This window comes from Chiloscyllium plagiosum, unplaced genomic scaffold, assembly GCF_037043375.1.
Source record: "Chiloscyllium plagiosum isolate Xiang-an unplaced genomic scaffold, Cpla_swu_hap1 HiC_scaffold_9, whole genome shotgun sequence".
Classification (NCBI taxonomy): Eukaryota; Metazoa; Chordata; class Chondrichthyes; order Orectolobiformes; family Hemiscylliidae; genus Chiloscyllium; species Chiloscyllium plagiosum.
In genome coordinates, this window is record NW_028270147.1 from 17,730,695 (window position 1) to 17,742,950 (window position 12,256).

Below are 12,256 nucleotides of genomic sequence, written 5' to 3' on the forward strand. Positions count from 1 at the left end.
TGAACTCCATCTACCATTTTTCTGCTCATTGACCCATTTGATCAAGGACCCTTTGTAATCTTAGAAAATGTTCTTCACTGTCTACTATTGCCACTAATTTTGGTTTCATCTGCAAAGTTAATAATCATGCCTTCTATATTCTCATCCAAATCATTTATATGAATAACAATAAAAGAGGACCCAGAACCGACCCTTGAGGAACACCGCTGGTCACAGGCCTCCAGTCCGAAAAGCAACCCTCCACCGCCGCGCTGTCTGGTCTGTTATTAAGCCAATTATGTATCCAATTGGCAAACTCAACCCTAAATCCCATGTGACCTAACTTTACTAATTAGTCTACCACGCGGAACCTTTTCGAAGGCTTTACTGAAGTCCGAGTAAAAAGCGTCTATCACTCTGACCTCATCAATATTTTTCATAAATTACTCAAAAAACTCAATTATGATTTTCCTCGCTGACTACCCCAAAACAATTTTTTGCCTCTCTAAATATCCATAGATTCTAACTTTTAAAATCACCTCCAACAATTTAGCCACAACCGAAGTCAGATTCGCAGGTCTGTCGATCCCCGGTTTCGCCTTACAAATTTTCTTATACTTATTCCCTTCTTGAGACTTCTTGAGGGTTTCATTGGCCCAGTTCTGTGGCAAATGTTTGTGGTTGCTCAGCAACAACACGGATGGAGGAAATACTTGTACCTGCCCAAAATGTGTGGAATCACATTACCTTTAATCTTCCTGATTGTTCTTATCCAGGCAATATTGCACCAGGTTCTGAGATTAATAGCAGGATAATCTATTTTGACGATGTTGATTGAGGAAGACCTGATGGTCATGAATCCAGATGAGCTTCTTATACTACGGATGCCAATGACACAGGTTTCGTCACATCAGAAATGAGTTTTGGGATGCAGGCATCATTGGCAGAGCCTGCACTTATTAGCCGTCCGGATCAGCCATGATCCTACTGAATGGTGGAACAGGCTCAAGGGGCTCAACAGCCTACATGTCATTCTGGCATAACGTGTTTTGTCACACAAATTGACTATAAACGCGATTGCTGAATTGTGGATGCTGTTTGCATAACACAAAATTTCTGCTGAATGGATATAGTGCATTTTCCATAGCATGAACTTCTACAGCGCAACTTCTATAACGGTTTTCCATAGCATGATTTTCTATAGTGCGAGGTTGCAGAGGAACACAACTGTTGCATTAGAGTAGAACAACCTGTAATTGCATTCTTAATTCAAATGATCTTCCTAGTTACCCGTGAGAAAGTGGTTCACAGCTGTATTCTGTGGGGTTGCATTTAGACCATAAGACCATAGGAGCAGAAATTAGGCCTTTCAGTTGATCGAGTCTGCTCCATCGTTCAATCATGGCTGATAGATTTTTCAACCCCATTTTCCCACTTTCTCCCTGTAACCTTGGATTCACTTGACAATCAAGAACTTATCTATCTCGGTTTTAAATATACTCAGTGACCTCGCCTCTACAGCCGTCAGTGAATTCCACAGAGCCACCACTCTCTGGCTGAAGAAGTTTTTCCTTATCTCCATTCTAAAAGGTCTTCCCTTTACGCAGGTGCCCTCGGGTCCTGCCAATGGAAACATCTTCCCAACATCCACTCTGTCCAGGCTGTTGAGTATTCTGTGAGTTTCAGTCAGATCCTCCCTCATCCTTCAAAACTCCATCGAGTGTAGTCCCAGTGTCTTCAAATGTTTTTCATTTGTTAAGCCTTTCATTCCTGGGATCATTCTCATGAACCTCCTCTGGACTCGCCCCAAGGCCAGTACATCTTTCCTGAGATATGGGGCCCAAAATTGCTCACAATACTTGAAATGTGGTCTGACCAGAGCCTTACAAAGCCTCAGAAATACATCCCTGCCTTTATATTCTAGTCCTTTTGAGATGATTGACAACATTTTATTTGCCTTCCTAACTACTGATTCAACCTGCATGTTTACCTTCAGAGAATCCTAGACTAGGATACTCCCAAGTCCCTTTGCACTTCAGATTTTTGAATTTTCTCCTCATTTAGAAAATAGTCCATTTCTCCCCCATCCCAGTCCCTCTGATCCCGATGGTGCCAGAGATTTGACTGGCCAGCAACTTCTGGAGGTGGGACTTTCCCTCCAATGGGTCAGCCGTCCCACCTCCAGCCAATAAAGGGCCCAATAGCTATAAATAGCTGTGGGACAAGCTGGTTAACATCAGTCTCACCTTGTGTAAAGGTCAGCTCTCCAGCTGAAGGCGCTGTCACCGTACTGCTGGGCAGAAAGTTCCAGGCCTTTGACCCAGTGAAGATAAGTGAATGGCGATCTATGTCTGAGACAAAATGGTTGTAAGTTAGAGGAGAATTTGGGGTTTGTTTTCAATGGACCTGTTTCTCTTGCCCCTCTAGGAGTGTGAGGTGGGTTCTGTAGTTAGAAGAGAAAGTGAGGTCTGCAGATGCTGGAGATCAAAGTTGAAACTTTATTGCTGGAACAGCACAGCAGGTCAGGCAGCATCCAGGGAACAGGAGATTCGACGTTTCGGGCACAGGCCCTTCTTCAGGATCAGGATCAGGGCACAGGCCCTTCCCAGTTCAAAATACGTACAACACAGATGGCCTCCTTCTTCAAGGACCGCAATTTCCCCCCCGACGTGGTCGACGGTGCCCTCCACCGCATCTCCTCCACTTCCCGCTCCTCCGCCCTTGAGCCCCGCCCCTCCAACCGCCACCAGGACAGAACCCCACTGGTCCTCACCTACCACCCCACCAATCTCCATGTACAGCGCATCATCCGCCGTCACTTCCGCCACCTCCAAACAGACCCCAGCACCAAGGATATATTTCCCTCCCCTCCCCTATCAGCTTTCCGTAGAGACCACTCCCTCCGCGACTCCCTTGTCAGATCCACACCCCCCACCGACCCAACCACCACTCCCGGCACCTTCCCTTGCAACCGCAGGAGGTGCAACACTTGCGCCCACACCTCCCCCCTCACTTCTCTCCAAGGCCCCAAGGGAAACTTCCATATCCGCCACAGATTCACCTGCACCTCCACCCACATCATCTACTGCATCCGCTGCAGCCGGTGTGGCCTCCTCTATATTGGGGAGACAGGCCGCCTACTTGCGGAGCGATTCAGGGAGCACCTCTGGGCCACCCGGACGAACCAACCCAACCAACCTGTGGCACAGCATTTCAACTCCCCCTCCCACTCCACCGAGGATATGCAGGTCATTGGACTCATCCACCACCAAACCACAACAACCCGACGGTCGGAGGAGGAGCGTCTTATCTTCCGACTGGGAACCCTCCAACCGCAGGGGATGAACTTGGACTTCACCAGTTTCTTCATCCCCCCTCCCCCCACCTTGTCTCAGCCGGATCCTTCCAGCCCGGCACCGCCTTCCTGACCTGCAGTCTTCTTCTTGACCTCTCCGCCTCCACCCTACTCCGACCTATCACCCTCACCTTGACCTCTTTCCACCTATCACATTTCCAACTCCCCTCCTCCAAGTCCCTCCTCCCTACCTTTTATCTTCTCCTGCTGAACACTCTCTGCTCATTCCTGAAGAAGGGCCTGTGCCCGAAACGTCGAATCTCCTGTTCCCTGGATGCTGCCTGACCTGCTGTGCTGTTCCAGCAATAAAGTTTCAACTCTGTAGTTAGAAGCCTTGTGTGGGTTAGGATAGTATGCCCTGTTGACAGTACCCTCTGTTCTCCCACTCTGACCCGTCCAGAGCAAGCAGGCCTAATGAGATTGAGGATTGCATTAGTGTTGGCTTTGGTTTGATCTTGTTACTGTCTTTTCACCCAGATGCTGCTTGTCAAGCTCTGCGCCAATTCTATCAAGAGAGGTTTCTGCACTTTATCACTGATGCTGCCTTTTACTTTTGCTTCAAAAAAAAGTGTGCATTATCTTTTGTAATCAGCATATTTTAAAAAAATTTTAATAAACTGGAATTAACAAGTCAAAATATTAAGTCTGTGAATTGTTCTGTTTGAAATCTTCTTTAAAACAAATAATATATTTTGAATAGTTCAACCAAAGAACATTAGAGTTGATTGACAGAACAGTCACTATGTGTTTGAAGTTGTTCATTAAGATACTTGAAGAAAGTCATTCCATGATAAGCTACTGGTTTTATAAGTTAAGACATGTGTTTGCATGACCTACATGGGCCAATTAGATTTTGTTTAGCTTCCTTGTATTGCCATTAGTTAAAAGCCTTGAAATCACTACTTGTGTGGCTGAACAGATTTGTTCCTTAAGCACATCTGACAATAATAATACACTGAATTTCTTTTAAGGGCTTATTTATGATTGGCATGAAACAAAGTGAGACCTCCTAGAGACTGGGGTGCCACTTGTTTTTCTCCTGAGTTAGCTCGGAGCTTTGCAGCACAGTTTCACAGGTTTAGTCATTTACATAACAAAGTCACTTTGTGCCAATGCTATGCTTGGCCTGGATATGCTTCGAAAGAAACATGCTTTCTCCATATCACTGAGATCTCGTTCAGCAGTTCTGGTGGAACTGTTGACATGCGACCAACGCACTGCTCTCTGAGTCATTCCTGTAATGTGAATTGGATCGACTACCAATTCAACTGCAGGAGGGCCACCTTGTGTTCAAAATATAATCGTCACTCACTTATGCACTTATTCATTATGGCAAACAAAACAGTAATTATTTGTGGTTTCTTGTATCCTTGATAATAGGCTTGAAGGGTTTGTGTACTTTTTTTTTGCCTGAAAACCCAAATTATCTTTAAACAAGGAAGAACACTATAAAATCCAAAGTCATTATTTTATTCATTCAACATCTTTTTATGTCATGTCTGAGTGTCCACTACTGATTTTAGAACAAAATTGCCTTTTTATTTTTTTAATGTTGGTTTTTATCACACTGTAACTATTGTATCATATGGATATGACAGTACACTATGATAAGGCTGATTATGTCAGTTGTGAATGTTTGTATTTGTAAATTAAATATTGAATAGGAATATCACACATGATTATGTTTTAACGCAGCTCTAACAGTTATTTGAATGGACTCTTATAGTATCTATCTGCGTATTCAAAGCTGTATAAAGATAAATGAACCTTAATAGTCCCTATTTATGAAGAATGTATTTGCTTATTTAATGCAGTTTTTACAACCTTTTCAGACAGCTGTTACTCAGTTATCAATACTCTGTAAGATAGTTTATTATTGTGAAAAAGAGTTTTAAATTGAACCTCGTGCAATTGTCTGCCAAAATTAGTACTATTTCTATGAAAGAATTCTACACTATGCAGCTTCCTGTGTTTTGAGAAACGAACCATCCATATACTGCAGGATTTAAGTCACAGTAGCTACTGAAAGAAGCACAATAACATGCCCCAGACTATGACAGCTCTAATGTAACTGTTTGTGATACAAATAACTGCTTAAAATATATATCGCAGGTGGCTCGTTTAATGCAACAAGTTGTACAATGTTTGAGAGCTGTGACTGTGTTCAATTATCAACTGTGCAATAATTTCACTTGCATTGGTACTTGGTTTTTAATCGAAATGTACAGAATTTTCTGTGTGCTGGGGCACGTAATGTTATGCTCTGCACAAGGTGTTGTTAATATTGATTCAGACAGTACTTATTGGACAAGTCCATTCCTTCTGGGAGTTACTCCAATAAAACCCTAAAACTATTTTAATTTGTCAAAAATATTTCGTACATGTAAAGAGGAAATTAAACTGACGGAAAAAGAATACAATTTGTTGAAATATTATTGCCGATTCATGTCTTGATCATTCTCGTTTGTAGCGTTGTCCAACTGTATGCAAAGTGAACAGCAAATAACTGTATACTGGAGCACCAGGCTAAACTTTCCCCTTACCTTTAGAAGAAGTCCATAACATGGGACCTTCTGCATCACACTTGTATTAGATATCAGAGGAAGGCATAGTGAAACCATAAAATAACCACAGCTATTTGATGCTGTAATAAATAAATGCAACATGCATTTATTTATTTTACACTTATCTTTACATTACATTTGCTAACAAATTATATTTGGAGTGCTGGCTGGATGTGGGATGATGTATGAGCCCAGTTTGATTTTGATGAATAGGGAATTTATGCATGGAGCCGGACAAAGTGGTGAGACTCTTAACTAGTACTTTGCTTCAGTATTCATCAAAAAAGAAAGACATGGTGGACAGAGTCTCGAGAGGAGCCTTTTGATATTCTAGGGCGTGTCGATATAAAAAAAGTGTTGAGTGGTTTTTTTCAAAGGGAAAGGCAAGGGAGGAAATTTCTTGTACAAAATCTTTATATCATTCAAAGTTTGTGAGAAGATTTGTAGCTCGGGTGCTCATTGCTGTGGTTCTGTTCGCCGAGCTGGATATTGTCTGCATGAATTTGACTGGGACAACACTACCATTATAGGGCAAGCCAAACAAAGAACAGCCAGGGAATTCCTAGAAGCATGGCACTCATCCACAAACTCCATCAACAAACACATCGACCTGGACCCAATATACCGGCCACTACAGCGGACAGCTGAAACTGACAACCGGAAGCGGCAGGGACAGGCCACTATAAATGCCGGAGGAAACACCACAGAAGCGTTTCACAGGAGGCTCCCAAGCACTGAGGATGTCACCTAGACAGGGGATGAAACGTTTGCAACAAAAACTTCCAGCTCAGCGAACAGAACCACAGCATCTTTATATCATCTTTAGTCACAGGAGAGGTCCCAAAGGACTGGAGAATGGCCAATGTTGTTCCTTTGTTTCCGAAAGGCAAGAGATATAATCCAGGAAATTACAGGCCAGTGAGCCTTACGTCAGTGGTGGGGAGATTATTAGACAAGGTTCTTGGGGCAAGATTTACTCACATTTGGAAAAATATAGACTTACTAGCAATAAGCAGTATGGTTTTGACTAGGTACGATCATGTCTCACAAACCTGATTGAGGATTCTTTTGAGGAAATGACAAGGAAGATTGATGAGGGCAGGGCAGTGGATATTGTCTACATGAACCTCAAACAAGACCTTTGACAAAGTCCCTCGTGGACGGCTGATACAAAAGGTGAGGTCACATGGGATCTGCAATGAGCTGGTAAAATAGATACAGAAATGGCTGAGGTGAAAGTGAGGACTGCAGATGCTGGAGATCAGAGTCAAGATTAGAGTGGTGCTGGAAAAGCACAGCAGGTCAGGCAGCATCCGAAGAGCAGGAAAATCAACGTTTCAGGCAAAAGCCCTTCATCATTCCTGCTGAAGGGCTTTTGCCCAAAATGCTGATCTTCCTGCTCCTTTGATGCTGCCTGATCTGCTGTGCTTTTCTAGCACCACTCTAATCTTGACACAGAAATGGCTTAGTCATAGACTGAGAGTAGCAGTGGAAGAGTATTTTTCTGACTGGAGATCTGTGATCAGTGGTGTTCTGTGGAGATCAGTGCTGGGACCTCTGTTGTTTGTAATAGAGTAGAACGCCTGTATCTGCAGATTCGGTTTCCAGGGTTTCAGTTATCCGTGGTTTACCGCAGCCCAAAAATATTACATGGAACATTCCAGAAATAATTCTGGGAGCTGCTGCCGGGGAGGTAAGTTTCCCATTTAAATGAGTGGGCTCATTACTATCCGTGGTTTTAGGCATCCACGGTAGTTCTTGGAACGTACCACCCATGGATACAGGGTGACATCTGTGTATATAAATGATTTGGAAGACAACGTAGTGGCCTGTTTTGTAAGTCTGTGGACGACACAAAGATTGAGGCAGCCACAAATAGTGAGGAGGATAGCCAGAGTTGAAACTTTATTGCTGGAACAGCACAGCAGGTCAGACAGCATCCAGGGAACAGGAGATTCGACGTTTCGGGCACAGGCCCTTCTTCAGGAATCAGGAGGATAGCCAGAGTCTACAGCAGGTTACAGATAGGCTGGAAAGATGGGCAAAGAAATGGCAGAAAGACGTAATGCAGGTAAATGAAAAGTGGTGCATTTTGGAAGATCCAGTGCAGGAGGGAAGTACATAGTGAAGGGCAGAAGACAGAGGGGTCTGGGTGCACGGTGGCAACACAAGTGGATAAGGTACTCAAGAAGGCATACTTGTCTTCATCACTTGGGGCACAAAGTATAAAAATAAGCAAGTCAAGTTGCAGCTGCATAGAACTTTAGTTCAGCCACATTTGGAACATTGCATACAGTTCTGGTGGCCGCACTACCAGACGGATGTGAAGGCTTTGGAGAGGGCACAGAAAATATTTACCAGGGTGTTGCCTGGTTTGAAGGGTGTTAGCTATGAGGAGAGATTGGACAAACCTGGTTTATTTTCATGTGAACATTGGAGACTGAGGGGCAACCTGAGAGTGGTGTACACTATAATGGAAGGTGTGGATATAATGAATGGTTGGAGTCTTTTTCCCAGAGTAGAAATGTCAATTACTAGGTGATGGAAGTTTAAGGTATAAAGGGGGAAAGCTTAAAAGGGATATGAGAGGTCAGTGTTTTACATGGAGGGTGGTAAGTGCCTGCAATGTCCTGCCAGAGGAGATGGTGGAGGCAGATTCAACAGCAACATTTAAGAATCATCTTGAGAGATATATGAACAGGCAGGGAATGGAGGGATATAGACCACATAAAGCAATAGGTTTTGAGTTTAGAAAGGCATCATGTATCAGTGGTGGGCAGAGGGGTCTGTTCATAGAACATAGAACATAGAACATAGAAGAATACAGCGCAGTACAGGCCCTTTAGCCCTCGATGTTGCGCCGATCCAAGCCCACCTAACCTATACTAACCCACTATCCTCCATATACCTATCCAATGCCCGCTTAAATGCCCATAAAGAGGGAGAGTCCACCACTGCTGCTGGCAGGGCATTCCATGAACTTACGACTCGCTGAGTGAAGAACCTACCCCTAACTTCAGTCCTATATCTACCCCCCCTTAATTTAAAGCTATGCCCCCTTGTAATACCCGACTCCATACGCGGGAAAAGGTTCACACTGTCAACCCTATCTAACCCCCTAATCATCTTGTACACCTCAATCAAGTCACCCCTAAACCTTCTTTTCTCTAATGAAAACAGCCCCAAGTGTCTCAGTCTATCCTCATACGATCTTCCTTCCATACCAGGCAACATCCTGGTAAACCTCCTCTGCACCCATTCCAGTGCCTCCACATCCTTCCTATAGTATGGCGACCAAAACTGCACACAATATTCCAGATGCGGCCGCACCAGAGTTTTATACAACTGCATCATGACCTCAGGACTCCGGAACTCAATTCCTCTACCAATAAAAGCCAGTACGCCATATGCCTTCCTCACCGCACTATTTACCTGGGTGGCAACTTTCAGAGATCTGTGTACATGGACACCAAGATCCCTCTGCTCATCCACACTACCAAGTATCCGACCATTAGCCCAGTACCCCATCTTTTTGTTATTCTTCCCAAAGTGAATCACCTCACATTTAGCTACATTGAATTCCATTTGCCACCTTTCTGCCCAGCTCTGCAGCTTCTCTATATCCTGCTGTAACCTGCCACATCCTTCCTCACTGTCAACAACTCCTCCGACTTTCGTATCATCCGCAAACTTGCTCACCCAACCTTCTAACCCCTCTTCCAGGTCATTTATAAAAATGACAAACAGCAATGGTCCCAAAACAGATCCTTGCGGAACACCGCTAGTGACGGCACTCCATGAAGAAACTTTGCCATCAACTACTACCCTCTGTCTTCTTCCATCCAGCCAATTCCTAATCCAAACCTCCAACTCACCCTCAATGCCATATCTCCGTATTTTCTGCAGTAGCCTACCATGGGGAACCTTATCAAACGCCTTACTAAAATCCATATATACCACATCTACCGCTTTCCCCTCATCAACCTCCTTCGTCACCTTTTCAAAGAATTCAATAAGGTTTGTGAGGCACGACCTGCCCTTCACAAAACCATGCTGACTATCCTTGATCACATTATTCCTATCCAGATGTGCATAAATCCTATCCCTTACAATTCTCTCTAGGACTTTGCCCACAACAGAAGTGAGACTCACCGGCCTATAGTTACTAGGGTTATCCCTACTCCCCTTTTTGAACAAGGGAACCACATTTGCTATCCTCCAGTCTTCTGGCACTACTCCTGTAGACAAAGAGGACATAAAAATCAAGGCCAATGGCTCTGCAATCTCCTCCCTTGCTTCCCAGAGAATCCTAGGATAAATGCCATCAGGCCCAGGGGACTTATCTATTTTCACCTTTTCCAGGATTTCCAACACCTCTTCTCTACATACCTCAAAGCCATCCATTCTACTTATTTGTGACTCAGTATTCACATCGACGACAATGCCCTGTTCCTGAGTAAATACTGAAGAAAAGTATTCATTCAGTGTCTCCCCAATCTCTTCCGCCTCCACACGCAACTTCCCACTACTATCCTTGACTGGACCTATTCCTACCCTAGTCATTCTTTTATTCCTAACATACCTATAGAAAGCCTTAGGGTTTTCCCTAATCCTACCGACTAAGGACCTTTCATGTCCCCTCCTTGCTGCTCTTAGCTCTCTCTTCAGGTCCTTCCTGGCTACCCTATAACTCTCAATCGCCCCAATTGAACCTTCACGTCTCATCTTGAGATAGGCCGCCCTCTTCCATTTAACAAGGGATTCCAATTCCTTATTAAACCACGGCTCCCTCGCACGACCCTTTCCTCCCTGCCTGACAGGTACATAATTATCAAGTTCCTGTGCTATACTGTTTTTAGTTAATAACTGCAGGCATTTTGTAGAGTATTGTTGTGGTCGCTAAGACGTCTGGTACTTCCTTTACAGAGCTACAAATTTCAACTTCCAGTTGATAACTGAAAGGATGATGTGACAATATTTCCTGTTTTAAGACATTTACGATAACAGACTAGAAGCACTATCGATTGAAGATCTTTTTGAAGGCAGGTTATATTTAAACTACAGACACAACTATCCCCTTTTATTTTAACTCAACAGAGAAACCCAGTTCACAGAAATTCTCTAAACCGTCCATTAAATAGTTATGCAAATTTTCCAGACTCAGCGACTCTTAATTCCTAAGAATTTACTTCCTTTCAAAACCTGGAAATATTTAAATTAAGAATGGTCTTTCACAGTGTCCCACTCCAGGCTACACCAGCCCACACCATGTCCCAGAGAGAGTGTCCTACTCTGGACTACACCAGCCCACACCATGCCCCAGAGAGTGTCCTGCTCCGGGCTAGACCAGCCCACACCATGTCCCAGAGAGAGTGTCCTACTCTGGACTACACCAGCCCACACCATGTCCCAGAGAGAGTGTCCTGCTCTGGGCTACACCAGCCCACACCATGTCCCAGAGAGAGTGTCCCACTCCGGGCTACACCAGCCCACACCATGCCCCAGAGACAGTGTCCCACTCCAGGCTAAACCAGCCCACACCATGTCCCAGAGAGAGTGTCCCGCTCTGGGCTACACTGGCCCACACCATGCCCCAGAGAGAGTGTCCTGCTCCAGGCTACACCAGCCCACACCATGTCCCAGAGAGAGTGTCCTGCTCCAGGCTACACCAGCCCACACCATGTCCCAGAGACAGTGTCCCACTCCAGGCTAAACCAGCCCACACCATGCCCCAGAGAGAGTGTCCCCCTCCAGGCTACACTGGCCCACACCATGCCCCAGAGACAGTGTCCCACTCCAGGCTAAACCAGCCCACACCATGCCCCAGAGAGAGTGTCCCCCTCCAGGCTAAACCAGCCCACACCATGCCCCAGAGAGAGTGTCCCCCTCCGGGCTACACTGGCCCACACCATGCCCCAGAGAGAGTGTCCTGCTCCGGGCTACATCAATCCACACCATGTCTCAGAGAATGTGTCCCACTCCGGGCTACACCGGCCCACACCATGTCCCAGAGAGAGTGTCTCACTCCGGTGTAGCCCATTCCATGCCCCAAACAGAGTGTCCCGCTCTAGACGACACTAGCCCATGCTATGCCACCATCAGGGACCCACTCCATGTGGAAATGACAGGCCCACTCTAGGCTTCACAGGCCGACCGACCGATTCTGTAGCTGCGCTGCCCCTAAAAACACCACCACCGCTCCAGAGCCTATCGAAGCGTCCTCCTACTGAAGTGCTCTCTGTATCAGGTAAGTTTGAGGAAAAGGAAGTGGTAGAAGGAAAAAGGAAGAAAAGAAAAATGCAGACGAGCAGGATAAGCCTGGGCACACGAGCCAGATTGCTGCCTGCTCTGCCGCCAC

At 45.1% G+C, this 12,256-nt stretch overlaps 1 protein-coding gene across 2 annotated transcripts in view; it reads left to right on the forward strand.

The window, feature by feature from the left end:
- Positions 1–12,256, forward strand: part of lrrc8c (leucine rich repeat containing 8 VRAC subunit C) — a 138,334-nt gene that overhangs the window by 44,414 nt on the left and 81,664 nt on the right. The window contains exon 6 of one of the 2 annotated variants that reach the window (XR_015758105.1): positions 3,812–3,936. The exons of the other annotated variant lie outside the window; for it this stretch is intronic. The gene's annotated coding sequence lies outside the window, so the exon portion shown is untranslated. Of the gene's footprint in view, positions 1–3,811; positions 3,937–12,256 lie in introns of those variants that run through there. 2 annotated transcript variants of the gene reach the window in all.